The sequence below is a fragment of the Sarcophilus harrisii genome, chromosome 1, assembly GCF_902635505.1.
Source record: "Sarcophilus harrisii chromosome 1, mSarHar1.11, whole genome shotgun sequence".
Lineage (NCBI taxonomy): Eukaryota > Metazoa > Chordata > Mammalia > Dasyuromorphia > Dasyuridae > Sarcophilus > Sarcophilus harrisii.
In genome coordinates, this window is record NC_045426.1 from 22,022,090 (window position 1) to 22,041,018 (window position 18,929).

The 18,929-nt window shown below is 36.5% G+C and overlaps 2 long non-coding RNA genes across 2 annotated transcripts in view; both read right to left on the minus strand.

The window, feature by feature from the left end:
- The window catches only part of LOC116419593, a 362,614-nt gene that overhangs the window by 14,035 nt on the left and 329,650 nt on the right, over window positions 1-18,929 (minus strand). The gene's annotated exons all lie outside the window — the stretch shown is intronic.
- The window catches only part of LOC116419686, a 98,735-nt gene continuing 92,939 nt past the window's right edge, over window positions 13,134-18,929 (minus strand). The window contains exons 4-5 of the long non-coding RNA XR_004230002.1: window positions 14,762-14,828; window positions 13,134-13,601 (exon numbers count right to left, since the gene is read on the minus strand). This is a non-coding gene — a long non-coding RNA (uncharacterized LOC116419686). The remainder of the gene's footprint in view (window positions 13,602-14,761; window positions 14,829-18,929) is intronic.

The window sequence follows — 18,929 nt, forward strand, 5'->3', positions numbered from 1 at the left end:
CCACCCAGATCACCCAGAGCAAGAACTGATCCTTTGATTTAGTTTGTTTTAGGAGGTAGTTCACCACACCCCAAATATATTCCCAAGGAAAACAATAAATCTCACAATGTTGGAAGAAATTTAATCACACGTTGCTTACATATCACTGAGTCTCACTTTATTTCAAGAAACATCATCCTCCCTGACATGGTGGATAAGAAGTTACTTTCATTTTTAAAAATCCAGAGCTATCTTCTGGGCTTAGGAAAGTCTGTTGATTTTAAAACTCCAAATGCTTATAGGTCCTTCTTTCCTTCCAGGCTCACATCACTATCTTTGCCCCTTGCAGCCTATTACTTTTATGCCACTGGTTTAGAATTTTCTTTTTCCATGGAATATATTTCATTTTTTCCTCCTGGGTTTTTATTTTTGAACCTGATATAAAGTATTACATCCTTTCTGATAAAGTAGAGAACCAAGACACATTTCTCCAATTCCTTTCTCTCTGCCAGGAGACAAATTATTTTGCACTCACACAAGACCTGTTGATTGCCTGGAGCAGAAACACAAACATGGCGTAATCTCATCAGTTTATTAGAACATTTTTCTCATTCTCCTTGTCCATCAAAAGTGAGATAGTCTGTCCTTTGTTATTTGTGGGTTCCCCTGACTAGTCCTGCTGCTAAATGCCGCAGCAAACTAGATTGTGGGTGGGACACTTTAATAGTGGAAATAAGTCTCCATGTGTTCAGAAATCTTGTTTTGGTCAAAGATCTCTTCTTCTGCACTTTATCTCCTAACCTTCCACTTATCAAGAGTCAATATTGATAGATCTGGGGTCCCCCATCATTGTAGATAATAATCAAAGCCCATAATGCCTGTTTTCAATCTGCATGACACTTAACTATATCCTTTTATGAATCTTTCAAAAGGATACAATGCACATTCTGGAGATTCTTAACCATTTTATGCTATTGTACTCAGGGAAGTCTTGGTAATCTTATAAGTTTTTTCTCAGAATAATTTTTAAATGAATAAAATACATAGATTTATAAAGGAAATTAATTATATTCAAATAAAGATGGATTTTCCCCAATTAAGTCTATAGGATTCCTGAAATCCATTTATGAATCTCTTGGAATTAGTGAATCACAGTTTAAGAATCCCTGATACAGATATTTTGACACTGAATGGAGAGCAATGGTTGAACACATACATTGTCTATTGGTTGTTCCTTGTTGTCACTATTTGATGATGATCCTCCTTTTCTCATAATCCATCTCTGATGACATCCTTGAGATGATTTCACTTGTGAAAGGTTTTGTGCTAAGCTACTGTAGTCTACTCATGTCCATTATGGACACCTCTATCACTTACTGGCTGATGGTCAATTTCAGACCTACAGAGTCTGTGTTAGATCATTTAAAACCTAACTCATGAAGACAATTCAAATGATTTCTCATCAAGCTTCCATAATGCAGAGATTTCTCTCAAAGAAATAAATGTTTTCAGGAGGAGCAGTCATCTCAACAAATGTCTTTGCTAGAAGAACTCCAAGCTTGTTAAACCCTCCTCAACACCTTTTGCCTTGGGCTACCTGGTTATTTCAAACAAGGGTGCTTGATAAGCATTAAACAAGGAAGCACACTGAAACAGTCATGAAAGACTCTGAAGGGCAAAAATTAATGGCACAGTAGGTCAAATAACATCTTTTTGGTTCATGGCAATATAATTCTCATTCATAACACAGAAAAACATAGTCAAGAATGAAATACTTTTATCTTTGTGTACCTTGATTTTTCCTAATGTTTCTAAAATTTAAAAGCTATCCAAAAAAAGTAAACTAGAGCATTAGAAGATCACAGGTGTCCTCTTATCCCAAGACTTCAAAAAAGGTAAGATGATTATTTAGTTAGCAGGCTTATGAAAGGGATTCTGTTTTTTTTTTTTAAGCATTTTATTGATATATCTTCCCCCATCCTTTCTTCCTCCTCCCAGAATGGCATCTCTTTTAACAGGTGTTATTGAGTCTGTAGATCCCTAATGTAGATAAATTTCTGGGGTCCCTGAACCTGCATAAGAAACGAATATAACCTTATTGACCTCTAACAGATTTAGCATTTTCTTTAATTATACATGTAGAGAATAAAACATTATTCTGAGAAAAGGTCTTTAGGCTTCATCAGATGAGCAAAGGAATCTATGATTCAAAAATATTAATAACTAATGTTACAACAAAGAATCTTTTTTTTCAAAAAGAAGAGGCAAAAAGATCAGCAAAGCTGATTACATTAAAAAAAAATCCTGATACATCCAACCTTCCCCATACAATGGAGCACCCTTCACCATACATACTTACACATTTCTGCAAAAGAGTAAGGTGAAATGTTTTCTCATCTTTTCTTTATAACTGAGACTATTATTTATATTTTTATAACATTGTTTATAAATCATTTTCTGATTGTTCTTTTCGGTTACATTGTCATAGTCATTATGTATATGACTTTCTTATCTCCACTAATTTTACTTTGCATCCATTCTTAAAACATAGTAATCATCACTTCTTAAAACATAATAATAATCCAGCACATTTACCTATTCAACTTTGTTTAGTTATTTCCCTAGTTGATCAGCATATATTTTGTTTCTTTGCTATCACAAAACTAAAATAAATAGGATGATATATATCAGGTCTCTCTTTTTATCAATGAGAAGAGAAAATTAAAAACTTAAAGAGCTCTGTCTTAAAAAAAGAAATTGAACAAGTCATAAATAAGTTCCTTAAGAGAAAATCCTCAGAATCAGATGGAATTACAACTAAATTCTATCAAAGCTTTCAAGGGACAATTAATGACAATACTATCGAAATTATTTTCTTAAAATAAGTAAAGAAGGAATACTATTAAATTCTTCTTATGACAAATATGATTTTGATACTTAAACAAGGAGAGAAAAATTAAAAAAGAAAACTATAGACTAATTTCTGTAGTTACACGCAAAATTTTCTAAATAAATATATTTATTTATTTATACATGCGAAAATTTCTAAATAAGATATTAGCAAGGACATTAAAGCAATATATCACAAAAATCATATACTATGATCATATGGGTTGCAAGACTGGTTCAGTATTAGGAAAACTGTTAGCACAGTTGATTATATCAGGGTATCAATAGGTGGAGAAAAGAGCTTTGACAAAATGCAACACCATTTTTTTTTAAATTAGAAAGCATAGGAATAAATGGAGACTTTGTTGAAATGAAAGCAGTATCTATCTAAAATCAAGAGCAAGTATTACCTGCAAGAGAGACAAACTTGAATCTTTCCCAAAAAAGATCAGGATGAAGCAAGGATGTCCATTGTCATAACTATTATTCAATATTGTGCTAGAAATACTAAGTGTATCAATAAGACAATAAAAAATAAATCAAAGGAATAAAAATAGACAATGAGAAAACAAAACTATCACTCTTTTCAAATTATATGATGGTGCACTCAAAAAACACTTAGACCCAATAAGACTACTACTACTAGATCTGTATTCCAAAGAGATGAAAGAAAAGGGAAACTTCCCAATTTGTACAAAATATTTATAGAAGTTTTTTGTGGTATCAAAGAAGGGATGGGTATCAGTTGGGAAATGGCTGAACAAGTAGAGGTATATGGTTGTGATGGATTATCGTGATGTTATGAAAAAATGACAAGCAATATGGTTTCAGAAATACCTTGGAAAACATATTTACTCATGAAAAATGAAGTGAGCAGAACCAAGAGAACAATGTACACAGTAAGAGCAATATTATAAAGATGAGAAGCTGTGAAAAACTTAGCTGTGCTGATGATTAGCTGTGAAAAATTAACTGTGCTGATTAAGACAATAATCCAAGACAATTCCAAAGGACTCACAGTAGAAATGTTATCTATCTCTAGAAAGAGAACTGGTGAAATCTGAATGCAAATTGAAGCACGCTTTTTTGCTTCATTTTTTGCAACATAACTAATATGGAAAATATGTTTTGTATAACTTCATAAATATAACTGATATTGCTTGCCTTCTTTAGAAAGAGGGAAGGGTAGAAGAGAACAAGAAAATTTAGAACTAAAATAATTTTAAATGACTTTAAAAAATTTACATGTCATTGGGAAATATTTAACAAAATAAAATTATATTTTAAAAACTGATGTTTCTGTTATAGACATGTCTATCAGTGAATTTTCTATATCAAAGAGCCTGGATATTTTAGGCATATTATTTGTATGAATCTAAACTGGGAATGATTGTATTAATTCCCAGCTCAGGCAACAGTTACTTGTAAACCGTAGAGAGGGTCATTGAGAGATGGACTGGACAAAATGACTACAGCTAATCCTTCTCATTCTGAGATGCTACTGACATTCTAAATCGAGTGTTTTCTAATGGTGTTTCAGTGTATTTCCTAAACAATCAGACAACTGATTCCATATTTCACCTCTCATTCAGTTGCTTGCTGTCATGATGACAGAGCTTAAATCTAAAAACAAAACAGTTAGACATCTGTGGCATGCCATCCAGAATTAGTGCTTCAATGACAAACTTCTGTCTTAGTTTACCCCAACCTGCTATAGCTCTAGAAGATGAACAAAAAATACAATTTACTTTTTTAAAAAGTAGATAAAATGAAAACAAAGACACACTGAAAAAGGAAATGCCCAAAGCCCAAACAGAGATGTAAGAAGCCTTTCCCCTCAAGACAAGCAGCAAGAAAAACATCCCCAAGTCAACTTTTTTTTTAAAAGAGAAATTCAGCTATGGGTGGGAAAGACCCAGGACACCAGCACTGGGAAGCCACAACCATCTGGTAGCTCCCTATCTTAACTAATTATTCTTGCTAACAAGGTTCTAAAGTCAGTCATTTCTACCTGCTGAAAGAATGCAAACTCAGTCGGTACCCTCTAAAATTTGGCACCCTGCAGCAAAACCCTGGTCTAAAGCAAAAGATGAAATGCTTTCATTTTCCAAGGAGCAGGCTAAAAGATGCTGGAGGAAATACATATTTTGCCAGTGATTGCTGTTTCCTATGGCATGAGTTCAGGTAAGTAAGAACTAGGATAGCCTTTGCCCAGGGGTGCTCTAGAAACACCATTCCCAAAAAAACTCTGGTTGTCACAGGTAGTAATCTGAAAGGAGGGGAAGAAAAATCTGGAGCATCAGATGAAAAATCAATATTAATTTCTGCTAAGTTGAACAAATAAAACAACCTAGCAACCATAAGATCCAGATGATCTGAAGACTGAATTATGTTTAAAATGTCATTTTATAGTGGTCTGTTGGCTCAGTTGGTAGCCCGGGCAGACCACCGACATAGTAAAAGTTACATCATTATCCAATTAATCAGTTTTCTTCTAGGTTGGCACAGTAGGGAGCCCTCTTTAATTCTGTAGTATACACAGTCCACAAAATGTATCTTTAAAAATAAAAAAAATATGGGAGGGAGGGGAGAGAATAGATGCCACAAAATGACTAAAATGGAGAGACAAAAAGTCATGGAGATGAGAGACAGACAAAAGGACTGCCACCTTAAAAAGACACTGGGAAACCAGTGGGAAAAGAAATGTCAGAGAGCAGAGGTCACAAGAGAAAAGGTCAAGATCAAAAAGGCAAGGGCACAGACATTTCTCATCAGGAAAATGAAATCCATGGAGCAGACAAAAAAATCTGGTCAGAGCCTAAGAAGGAAAACAAAAGTCAAAGAATTAGGAAGAGATTTAATAACATATGTTCTGAAAATGACATCTACTCATAGACCTGGATGATTTCAGAGCCAAAAAGGGCTTTACAGGGCAACTGTTCCCACCCCCTCACTTTGCAAAAGTTCTTAATCTTAATTATTATATTTTAAAAATGATCTCACCTGTTTTTTGACAGGGTTCCCATTCAATTCAATTCAAATGTTTTTTTTAATTATTAAAAATTTACTCTGTTTCAATCCACTACTAAGGTCTCTGCCAGTTCTAAATCTTTCATTCAATTGCCTTATTGAGAAAGAAACAATATATGCAAAAATAAGTTGCTATAAAATGTAGTAATGCCAGGTTGTACTTCTTCTACCATGCCCTATTTCTTTACCCTGAGGTTCCACTCTAATGCTCTATAACATGTCAACAAAGTAGCCACCCACTGAGAGAAAGTCCATTCCTGCTAGAGGCATACAATTTTATTTTTGGACAGCTCCAATTGCAGGCTAAGTTTTCACTCTCTCCAGTTTCAACTGGCTTTTGGACAGTTCCAATTGTGGAATAAGTTTTCACTCTCTCCAATCTCAACTGGCATCCTTGCAGGTTCCACATCTTGTTCCTGGGCCCAAGAAGGACAAGTATTTTTATGACAACCCTTCAAATATTAGGAGACATGTATTCTGATAGGAAACCTAGCCTGAGATAAAGCTGTCAGCTCTCCAACTACTGGTGAACAGCTATCATGTTTCCTTGAATCTTCTCTTCCTAGGGCTTAGCAGAGTTTTATGCATCATGGAAACTTAACAAATGTTGTTGTTGTTGTTGAATTTAATTGTGGAACTGCTAGGAAAACAGCTAGCTTACTGACTTCCCAGAACACCTCGATACACAGTCTCTGTTCCCCTCAAGCCAACTGCTTTTTCAGAAAGGAAAGTCAAGGTCACTGATAAGTAGCTCCAAGCTCTGAAAGATGTTGAGGAGGTGAAGGAAATATTCCAAGGTGCCACAGAGGGCGTAGAAATTCAGTGTTCAGCTACCTAACTGTAACCTATACACTTGCCCCAGTGATTTTTCCAGTGGAGTAGAATAATGCTTTCCTTTTAACTCATATTTTTCTTCTACTTTCCCTTGCATTGAGCAACTTGATTGACAGTACAACCTAAGATGAAATTTAAAGACTATTTTAAGATCACAAAATCTTCATACAGCCTGAAAAAAATCATATCTTTTGAACTCTTCAGGTATTATAACTAAATGCAATATATTACAAAGCAACTTAAAATTTAGAAAGTCCTTAGAGATACTTTTTGCATGTTAATGAAGGCAGTTAAGAGGCATAGTAGATATAGTGCCAGACTTAGAGTCAGGAAAACTTTACTATTTATGTGACCCTAAAACAAGTAAAAATTTCTCTGGGTCTTACTTTTCCCTTCTATGTAATGGAAATAAGGAAATATTCTTTTTAAACCTTATAGCTCCATAAAAATACTAGCTATCTCATTTGATTGAGCCTCACAACAACCTCGTGAGATAGCAATTCCAGTTATTAAGAACACCATTTTACAATGAGGAAATAGACTAAGAGTGTCTATGACCACTCAGATGGTAAATGTCAGAATAAAGATTTGAACTCATACATACATTCCTTCAAAAAGTATTTATTACCATTACATTGAATTCCCAATCCCTATATTTTTGCCCACCTGCATTTTTGATTTCCTTCACAAGCTAATTGTACAACATTTCAGAGTCTGATTCTTTTTGTACAGCAAAATAATGTTTTGGTCATGTATACTTATTGTGTATCTAATTTATATTTTAATATATTTAACATCTACTGGTCATCCTGCCATCTGGGGGAGGGGGTGGGGGGTAAGAGGTGAAAAATTGGAACAAGAGGTTTGGCAATTGTTAATGCTGTAAAGTTACCCATGCATATAACCTGTAAATAAAAGGCTATTAAATAAAAAAGAAAAAAAAGTATTTATTAATAACTCAAAGGCAGTTAGAAAGCTGAATACAGCTTTGGATGCTATCAGTTGTGCTACTTTGGGCAACTCCTGTCTGGCACAGTTTTCCATTTGTAAAATGGAGATAATAATTGCACCTCCCTTTCAGAGTTATTGTAAAAATAAAATGAGATGATATCAACAAAGCTTTTTAAGGTGTGCAAACCTTAAAACATGTGTATATATATATATATATATATATATATATATATGTGCATGTTATTATACCTAGCTATATTATATATATATTTCATATATAACAATATATGTATATATACAATATTGTTTTATATCTATGATTTCATATTTTGTAATATGTATATAACTATTATAAAATAAAATATTCTATATATTAATATAATATATAAAACTATCATATATTTAAACCTTAACATCTCCAGATCTTGAGTTCCTTTTCTATGTAAAAGTGTTGGACTTAATGGCCTCAAAGTCCTTTCCACCTATGTAATGTATGTGTGTGCATACATATATACCCAGTACATATGCCAGTTATTACTATCATTACCTATCATGTTCCAGGCAACATGCTAGGAATTCTGGAGATCCAGAGGTTAAAACAACAACAACAACTTTGTGAACTCATGAAGTTCACATTCTATCAAGGGAAAAAAATGAGATCTTAAAAGAAATGAATACAGATTGATTTAGGGGATCAGAGAAAACAAGCGGAAGTGGGGATCAGGAGAGACTTTACCTAGAGTATAGCATTTAGGGTGAATATTGAAGGAAGATGAGTATTGAGGGCCACTTCTCCATGCTCTGTGCTGTGTATTTCTGCCACAATCAGTTCTGTTTAATAACTTTGTACTGTTTAAAAACCACCTTATCCTCTATGAGCTTACTGAGCACAGAGCTCCCTTGGTCCATTCCATGATGTACACAGACATATTCTGTGCTACAAAAACTTGCATAATGGGGCCTGTCTGGTAATGGCTGATTCCTATAAAATCCTGCTTTCAGGGTGATTTCTGAATAAGCCACCATTAGAATTGTGAGATGTATTTCATGTTGCCATAAAGAGAAATGTGAAAAACTAATGATGGTTGAAAGTCTTGGCTTTGGGTCTTGGGTTATTCTATAAAATGAAGGGGGTGGACACGATGGCTCTAAGGTCCTTTTAAATTCTACATGTGCGACTTGTAAATGTTCTATGTCCTTCTTCCTAATGACTAACTGTCCCCTCTCTTCCTTTGCCCTAATACAATGGGAGAAAATTATGTTTCCTACTGAAAATCTCTAACAAGCTGTTCCCAATAGGAATCTGGTTAGTAAATGTTGGGAAACATGGTACAGGTGACTAGCTTGAGTGCCATCGTCTTGGTGTATTCAGCTGTACCAAGAACACCCTCCAATGAGACCTCCATGGAGGGGCTGTTCAAGGCTATTGTTGAGGCTGGCTGCAGAGAGGGAGGGCAGGTGTCGGTGGCTAAATACAAGACTCCAGATTGCTCTCGATTTGTTTGCTTATGTGTGACCTCTGCAGAAATAGTTGGCTTTGGAAAAAAATAAGGCATTCTATTGCCAAGCTCTACAGAAACTCTTTTTCATCCTGAAAGATTTCTTTGCCCAGGAGTAATGGTTTAATCATTCCTTTTTGAAGAGGACCAACGAATGACATGTGGTTGCTGACTTGACTCCTGTGTGATTGGATTTAAGTGAGGCAGATTTGCAGAGAGTCTTCAACTTCACTCTCTCTTCTAGAGTAACAGAAGACCAGTGGTGGTTCAAAGATCAAGATAACCAGTGATGGTCTGTAATGCCATGGATGATCTTGGTATATTTAATTACTGATCAAACTCTTAAGAATTTCACAGAACCTTCAAGGTCACTGGAACAAATTATTCTCATTTGCCCATTCCACTGGTGGAAATGTTGAGGGTAGGCAACCTCCTAACTTAACAACAGATTTGAGGATGCCATACTCTCAACCTGAGATGGTTACCAGGCTGAGGCCATGGTGAATGGTACAGCTTCTTGGAACCACAACTAAGAGCTGGGTGACAGGGGAACCCCAAAGATGGAAAGCAGCCCTGAAAAGGGTTCTGTAGCCCTCACTCCAGAAGTGCTAGTTCTCCTTTAATAGGTCTGAGTGTTTAGCTGAGTGATGTGCCGATAAATGTTTAGCAAACAGCTCTGTGGGAAAAAAATGTGCTCAAGACATAACTTCAAGTTTAACATTAACACCTTCTTCTTCACTTTTTCTAAATCAAACAGTTAAGAAAACAATAAATACAGTCCTAATTTATAGCACTTGCCAATTTCTGAAGTATAAATATCCATCCTTAAAATTTAACAATCAGCTCTCTGGAGCTAGCTCTAACAGATCCTTTTATTTTCTTCCTGAAGGCTTCCTGTATTGGAAGGTCCTCTCTACCTTGGCAGCCTCTTCAACTGGTTGGATATTTCCTTCTGGAACTTCCTTTTTAAAGAAGAACTCCCAAGACAGCAATATTTATTCCTTCCTTCCTTCTTCTCTTAGCTTTCACTCCTTCCTTCCTCTCTTAGCTCCTCTCCAGGATTTCTCTACTATAATCCTTTTTGGCAACTCACCTCCCCCATATCTCAGCTTTTTTGTGTACTGTCTTCTCCCAAGAAAATGTAAATTACTTAATGACATGGAGAGTCCTTCTTTTTGTATCCCTAGCACTTAGTACAGTGTATGGCACAAAATCAGAATTTAATCAACACTTTTTTATATATTATATTTTATCTGTGTTCAAATCCTGTCTGTGATGTTTATTACCGATGTGACCTTACATAAATAATTTAGCCTTCTCTGGACAATGAAGAGGTTGAACTAGATGAACTGAGGCTATCTCTTGACCTATGATCTTCTGATTCCTTTTCTCAAATTAGAGAAAGACCATTTCTCAGGAGAGAAAAGAAAGGGACAAAGAAAATTATTAGTTGACTAAATTATACATTAGGCAATACGACAAAGAGAAAAAAGCACATGATGTAGAGTCAGGGAAAACTGGATTCAAATCCTGCTTCAGACATATTAGCTGTCATCCAATCTCTGAGTGTTGGAGTTTTATTTCATTTTTGGCTAGAAATTAAAAACATTGCCTTAAATAGTTCTGAAATTTTCTCGGGATATATGATCTTCTGATGACTTTTCCCAAAAAGATACATAGACCACTTGAAAATTAGAAGAGAAAAAACATGAACTGAGAGTCTCTGAAATCTGGATTCAAATCCTGCTAATGGAACTGATGTCTAAATAAATTAACCTTAGGCAAGTTATTGAATTTCCCTGTTATTATTAACTTCCCCCAGTTCTCCCATTTGTAAAATAATGGGATTAAACCTGATAAGGTTTAAGTTTCTTAGAACCCCAGATCTGTGAGATCCTAAAGCAATGTAAGACCTCTCTCTTCTCCAGATCCTTAGCCTGTTCTCCTTTTGAATGACAGCAATGAACAAGGTAGAAAATTGAAGCCTCCTCTCCCATCAATGGCCTTGCGCTAAATACTCTGAGGTATTAAGATATCATAGACCTTAATGATGTCATTCTTCTCTTCCTCATTCTTGCATCTTTTGTAGCAAACCCACCCCTACTGCTCTTCAGCTACAGATTAAACAGCAGTCAGGCTCCATCCACTGACCAGATTCAGAATCTGCCCATCGAGAAACAATATGTGATAGATATGAGAGGTTGGACACCTGACCTATTGCCTGAAGCCTGGTCATTTGCCTACTGTTCCATCAAAAGGGACTAAATCAAATGAGTTCGCTACCATTGTCAAGCCTAAAGAATAGCTGATCTGGGGAACTGAGAGTCTGAATAAAGCCTCAGAGTCAGGGGTCCATCCGGCATCTCCATGTAGATAGACGTCACTCATGAGACGAGAAGAAAGTTGCTGCTATGTTTCCCTGGCTTCTGGCTCCACAAAGCACAGCACGTCCCAGACTCTGTCTGCTCCTTTAAGCCTCCTGAGCATCAAAGCAAATCTTTCAAAGACTGTACATCCCGATGGCCTCATCTCCAGGTAGCCTGGCTCCTATCAGCGTCTCTTCGGATATTGTCAAAGAAACATCTTATGTTGGCTTGGCTGGACTCTATGCAGGGAGCCCTTCTTCTCAGCTCTTCTGAAAAGCACAGTTTGAAGAAAGAAAAAAAGAATGGAAAAAACCAAGGACCTTCAATTACTCAGCTGTAATGGGGAACAAGTAAGAGAAAAGCAAGAGGCTGAAAGTTTTCAAAGAAAAATCTCGATTTGATCTGGGAAGGATTTTCTCCATGTCAGCACTTTAAATGCCACCATAAAATGCTGACAACAATTATGTTAATGTCACTAGGGGAAAAAATTCAATCCCCCAACTAACATATTTGAAAAAAATTACCTCCTTTTCTGTTTTTAGTGGGGGGAAGAAGAGAGAACCCAACATCAGAGGCAGCTCAGTATAGAACACGTTCTTCTCTCATAAAGCTATGGTGAGGAGGATGAGAAAATACAGATAAAATGTACTGAGGAAACTAGAGAAATAAAGTCTAAATAGGTTAGGAGACACAGAGTCTTTGGTTAGAGATGGACCTCACACAGGACAACTAATCCAATCTCTCATTTTCCAGATGAGAAAACAGGCCCAGAGGTTAAGTGATTTTTTTCCCCAAGGTCAAAGCAGGAGTAACCATCAGAGGTGATTTATTTGATACATCCCCTCAGGGGCATAGTAAGGACATGAATTAGGCAAAAATTAACCACTAGTTACTTAAATCTTAAGTCAGAATGACCTTCCTATATCAAGACTCCACCTAGGGTCAGAAGATTAATCAATGGGCAAGTAAGTCTTCATTAAGCACCTATCGGTAGGAGATGACTCAGTGAAGTGCTGATCTTAGAGTCAGGAAAAACATGAGTTCAAATGTAGCCCCAGAAACTTAATAGTAGGGTGACCCTAGGCAAATAATTGAACCCTTTTTGCTTTAAACCAATGCAGAAGGCAATGCTGCCCTACTGCTCCCTCTATGTTCTAAACACAAATTTAGGCTATTTAGTTTCTTTGACAGATACTCATATGGCATAAAATCGAGGCTCTTCACCATCCTGGTCAGCCCCCTCTAAACAATCCCCAGCTTCTCAATGTCCTTCCTACAGTGCGGGATTGAGACCTGAACACAAGACTCCAAGGCAAAATATAGCAGTACCAACTTCCCTGTTATTTCTGGAAGCTGTAAACACCGAATGCATCCCATCATGTCACCAGCATTTCTGAAAAGCACAAAACACAACTGACTCCTACTGAGCCTGTGGGTCACTGAAGCCTAACATCATATCTCTATCTCTATATCTATGTGTATATATATGTATGTGGATGAGGATATGTGTATATATCTCTCTCTATACATTATATATAAACACATATGTGTACATATATAGTATATATATGTACATATATTATAGTTAGATTTCTATATATAATTTTTAGAGAAACTACTATCTAGTCACTCTTCCATCAGTTTTGGAGTAAATCTTTATTTTTTTCCCCTAGGAAATTCCATATATTTAAATTCAGTTCAAGATTTTAGCCTGTCAAGATCTTTTTGATTCTGATTCTTTTTCAGAGTGCTAACCATCCCTCCCATCTGCAATCTATGCCTTTATCCAAGCCACTGGATAAAAATATCAAACTGTACATGGCTGCATGTATATGCCTGGATTCATTCAACTGAAGATCTCCTTCCAAGATCATGTTGAATCATTAATAATCTTGGATCTCATCATTGATCATTTCCAAGTATATCTCATTGTAGGACTGTCAGACCCAGGGCTTTCCATGTTTTCTGCAGGAATACTTTGTCGGTTCTAGGGGAATTTAGTGAGCACTTTGTCCGCTGGTCTTTGTGGTCCCAGCCTCAAGGAGTTAGAATTCTACAGGAAGAAACAGCACAGACACAGATAAGCATTAAAGAATCTATGCAGAATAAACACAAAGTCATTTTAGAGGGCCAGGGGAACTCTTATAATGGGGATAATCAGGGAAGGCTGAAGACAGCACCTGAGCAGTGCTGCTGGAATACTGAGTCAGAAGCACAGAGAAATAACATTCAAGGCAGGAGATGTTCTAGGGAAAATACAGGTAGGGAATGAAGAGGAACAAAAAGGAGGCCTGTTTGACTGAAAGAAAAGAGATGGAGTAATGTGAAACCAGTTTGGAAAGATTGGTGGTAATCTTTACACCCAGATAAAAGTCTTTGTATTTTATTCCAAAGGTAATAGAGTTAATGAAATTTTTTTTAACAGTTTAGTTATTTATCAAATGTTTATTTAAAATCCAATAAAATTCTTTCTACATCATTTTTTCTTCTAATTGGATTTGAAAGAAAGAGAAGGGGAGGAATTTAGGGAGGGAGAAAGAGAGAGAGACAGTGACAGAGACACAGAGACAGAGAGAAGGAGGGAGAGAAAAAGCAGAAGAGAGAAAGAAAGAGAAAAAGAAAAAGAAGGAAGTGAGGGAGACATGAAAGGAAGAAGAAAAGAAGAAAGAAAGGAAGGAAGAAAGGAAGGAAGGAAGGAAGGAAGAGAAGGAGAGGGAGGAAAAGAGGGAGAGGGAAAAAGAGGGAGAGAAGGATGGAGGGAGGAAGGAAGGAAGGAAAAGATGGAGGAGGAAGGAAGGAAGGAAAAGATGGAGGAGAGAGGAAGGGAAGAAGAGAGGGAGGGAAGGCATGAATTATTCTTAATGAAGGCAAACTAGCTTGCTAATGGTGATTACTATTTCCTTTTCTGATGGTGACTGACCATCTCTTTAGTAATTTCATTCGGTTTTGCTAAGAATCAAAGGCCAGCTCAATGGCCTATGTTGAATGATGCCTATAGGCATATTCCTATGAATGGAATGACTCCATTCACTTCCCTTTTTTCAAAACTCAGGAAACTCAGTCATCATTTTCTGGTTCTTGACTTTTCAAATACCCCATTCAAATACTCCTCAACCACACTGATTTTCTGTACTACCCAAGAAGATAGTTCAACCGGATCTTGTGATTGAAACTCATCAAGGGCAGGTAGGGGCTATCTTACTATTTTCTTACTCATCTCAGGTGTCAACTCCCAATTAGCCATTTTTATTCTATCCCTTGTAGTCCAAAGGTCATTGACCTGGGAGAGAAAAGAGAAGCAAGATTAGAAATGAGAAGCTCAGAGTCTTCTCCCTTGTCAGTTATCATTGTCCCATCCATCCTGAGTAACAGTCTGATGGCTTCTTTGATCTTAGTCTTTTTCCCCAAAGAACTTTAAAAACCCCTCTTTTATGGTCCTCAATTTTCCTTGCCAGCCTCAGCTCATTTGGAGCTTTTTAGGATTCTGGCATGATTCTAAGAGTACCATGCCATGCTTTTGTAATTGATCCTCTGTTACCTGCCCTTGCTTCCATCTTCAGTACATGTCTTTTAAAAATCATCTTAAAGTACTATAAATGTGATCTATTTTTATATCCTTTTTTACTTCCCTTAACCCAATTTAGGATACTTTCTTCAAATGTCACAGACTCACTCCTGCTGAAATATTCCAGGTAATGTATTCCTTTCACTATTAGAGGGGCTGATTTTCTTTCTTCTCTACTCACCCACCTACCTTAATCTTATTGGTAAAAATACCAGAGTACTTCACTTAATATAAATTTATGAAGTGCTGACTATGTACTAAGTATGGAATCAAGTATTTTGCTCGATATCCCATGAGAACAAAGGGAGAGACAAATATCTCATTTTTTTTTGTTTTCATTTTTACGGAAGAAGATTGAGTCTTCAAATTATGGACTAGTGAACATACCTTTGATTCATAGCAAAATGCTAAAACATATTAAAGAAATGCTTAATGGACATCCAGAAAAGGAAGCAACAATAATAAAAGGCTGCTCTGAATCCATCAATTATAGGCTTACCCAGCTGTTTCCTTTTGTCATTGTCATTACACCTAATGAAGGGAATGCTGGATATTATTCTTGTCACATGTTTGTATTCTTGGGTATTAAATCATGCAGCCTCACAGATGGTTAGACAACCAGAGCCCAAGATTAGCCCTGAAGAGCTTGATATCTTCCTATGGAAAAGTCTTGAGGAAAGATCTCTGCCCATATCTATGTTATGATGCTTCCCTCTATTATCGGCCTACAAGTTGGCACTTTGGATCCTGTCCTGAGACCCTGTATTCCCAACTGGTAAGAGGTATACATGGCAATCTCATTCTCTAGCAACCATTCTCCAGATGTCTCTCCATCCTGTTGCCTTATGAGTAGTGTCCATCCCTCTTCCATTCCATCTTCCATCTCTTTCTGTGCAGAGAAACTGAATCAACATGTTAGCATTCCTGAAAAGGACTCACCCAACACTTAATTATGTCATGGCTTCATTCTTCAGAGCTATAACACCTCTCTACCATCCCCTACTCTTTTCCTCAATTACACTCTAAGCTCTCTGAGGCAATTTTGTTTCCTTGGTGCCTAGGAAAGGGCTTGGCATTTAGTAAATGTTCAATCAAATGTCTTCTGTCATTCATGTCATTCATTCTGCCTCACAGAATCTGTGACTAGTCCTGTGCTGTTCAACATCTTCCTGCCAGTGCTTAAATAAAAGGAATGATGAGAGAAAGACAGAGAGAGACAGAGACAGAGAGAGAAAGAGTAGTGAAAGGAAAGGAAAGAAAGGGAAGAGAAGGGAGAGAAGAAGTAGAGAGAGGAAAAGAGAGCGGAAAAGCAAAAGAAAGGGAGGGAGGAAAGGAAAGAAGGAAGGGAGGGAGGGAAGAAGAAGGGAGGAGGGAAGAAAAGAAGAAGAAAGAAGGAAGGCAGGAAGGAAGGAAGGAAGAAAGAAAGGCAGGGAGGAAGATCAAGAGGAAAGGAGGAAAAAATGGATGAAGGGAGGGAAGAAATGAAAGATGACCCTAATAAACTGCAATGAGAGACAGTGCCCTAACAGAGTCCCCTCTCTGCCCTGTATACCACATGTAGAGAAGCAGATTGATGAAGAGGAACAGATCCAGGAGAGGATGACCAAGGTGGTGAGTTGCTCAGAGACCCCATTTTATGTCTCTATTAAAGGAATTAGGGTTGGTTAGATTGGAAAAATAAAACTTAGGAAGAATATTAATGTCTGACTGAAGGACTCTTCTGTGGAAGAAGAGCTGGACTGACTGCTTTGCTTCATACAAATGAAGAAGGAACACTGGGTGAAAGTTCAAAAAGACCAAATTAGCCTCAAAGGAACAAAACGTTTGCTAAGCATTAGAGTGGTCCAGATGTAGAACAGTTGTTGTTAGCTTGAAGGTCAGTGATGGGTTTCTCTAGAGACTTTCCACTTTACCATAGGAGGCCCAACTAGACTAGGCTGAATGACCCCTTTGAAGGATGCTTTTATAAAAGGGATGTTTGTTCAGGTAGGGGTCATTCATGATAAAAATAAATATGATATAATTAGGTCACATGAGATTATTCACCAAATAAGTACTAGAAAAAGGAGCTTCCTCTTTTTTGTAAACTCTTGTTTCCTTATATTTACACCTAAAAGGAGTTTAATAAGTAATCCTTGAATTGATAGAAATTACTATTGAAATTTAGGGAAAAGAGAAAATGCTTTAACTAATGTTGCTGACTGAGAAGTTCAGAGAGAATATAAGATTCTATCAGAGTCCTTGGATGGGTTTCATTTTAAAAGATAGAAAGAAGAAGTGAAGGCTCTCTATAAAATTAGACTCAAATCAGGATGGAACTTTTGAGGTAATCTAACCCAACTTTCCAGCCAATCCAAAAGTTCTTTGTAAAATATCGTTAACAACATGGATTTAGAATTGGAAGGATTTATAGTGATGTTACTGGACTAGTTAAAGAAATGTGGAAACTAAGTTACAGACATGTGGTAAATAAGGGCCATCAAGATGGGTGATACGATTTGCCCAAAGTTAAAAAGGGAAAAGTAGAGGTACATTCATATCAGTTAAATGGGCTCTTGAAGGAGCTAAAGATTTCTCCCTTATTGAAGATCTTCCAAATGATCACTTGTCAGGGATCTGGGCCGAAATTACTTTCTTTTCAGATTGAATTCAATGGCTCTGGAGATTCAACACTGAAACTCTGTGATGCCATGAAAATTTTTCATTCTTAGTCATCCGGAGCCTTCTTAGATAGTCCCAGTGATGAAGAAAGCATGATCTTCCAAAGCAACTTAAAAAAAAGTATTTTTAATTGTTATAAAGTTCCTCTTAATTTGATGAAGTTGTTCAGACAAGTGACATTTCAAAAAGAAATCAACATGGAAGCAGTTCATATATTAATGAAATAAATTAAAAATGAAAATGACAAAGAAAATGAGATGAGGTTGTTCAGGACCCAGGGAACTGGACCTACTCCCATTTGTTTTTCAATAGTGAACATAAATCAAAACATTCTCAAAGTAGTTTCCTCATTCTATGTGTTCATGACCCTTTAGTTCTCCTGTAGGCACTTCCACAATACATCCCTGTAGGCAACAAGATTATATTCATAATAAATAATTTTGACTAACCTTAGAAACTTTACTTCTCCTTATGAGACATACATACACACACACATACACACACACACACACACACACACACACACACACAACTCCAATACACCCAAAATTCAGAAATGTAGAGACTCAACTGAGAACTTGTAAATTTCCCTATTCATTATATAGGAAATGGCACCCTAGGTATTGTTAAGCAGTGACTTGTAAATTTCACTCTCCCTTAGAAAATAAAAATAAAATGAAAGGTTCTTTTTAGCAATGACTTGTAAATTCCAATCTCCACTGCTGAAAAATAAGCTCTGATTACACTACATAGTTCATGCATCTCAAAGTGTCAAATAGTTGTTTTATTACACATTCAGGTATAGCCGGTTGGTTTTCCCACAACAGAGAATGGAATTTACAAGTTGCTATTTAAAAATACTTTTCCAAGAACATCTTTACCCTCCCCCATGCAATTTTCTTTTCTTCTTCTTTTTTTTTTCTAGGAACAGGAAATGTACAAGGTATTTCTGAACAATACCTATCATTTTCTCCCGCAACTGAGATGGAAACAATTTTAAATGTTGCTCCCGGGCTTCAGAATACTGAACATAATATTAGAAGATTCCATTTCTCTTCCATATGCTCCCAACAAACTCCTTTTACTTGGGGCCCTGCCTTTTAAAACACAGTCTCCGATAAGCATCATTAGTAGTATTTAGTTTCTATTTGTTGT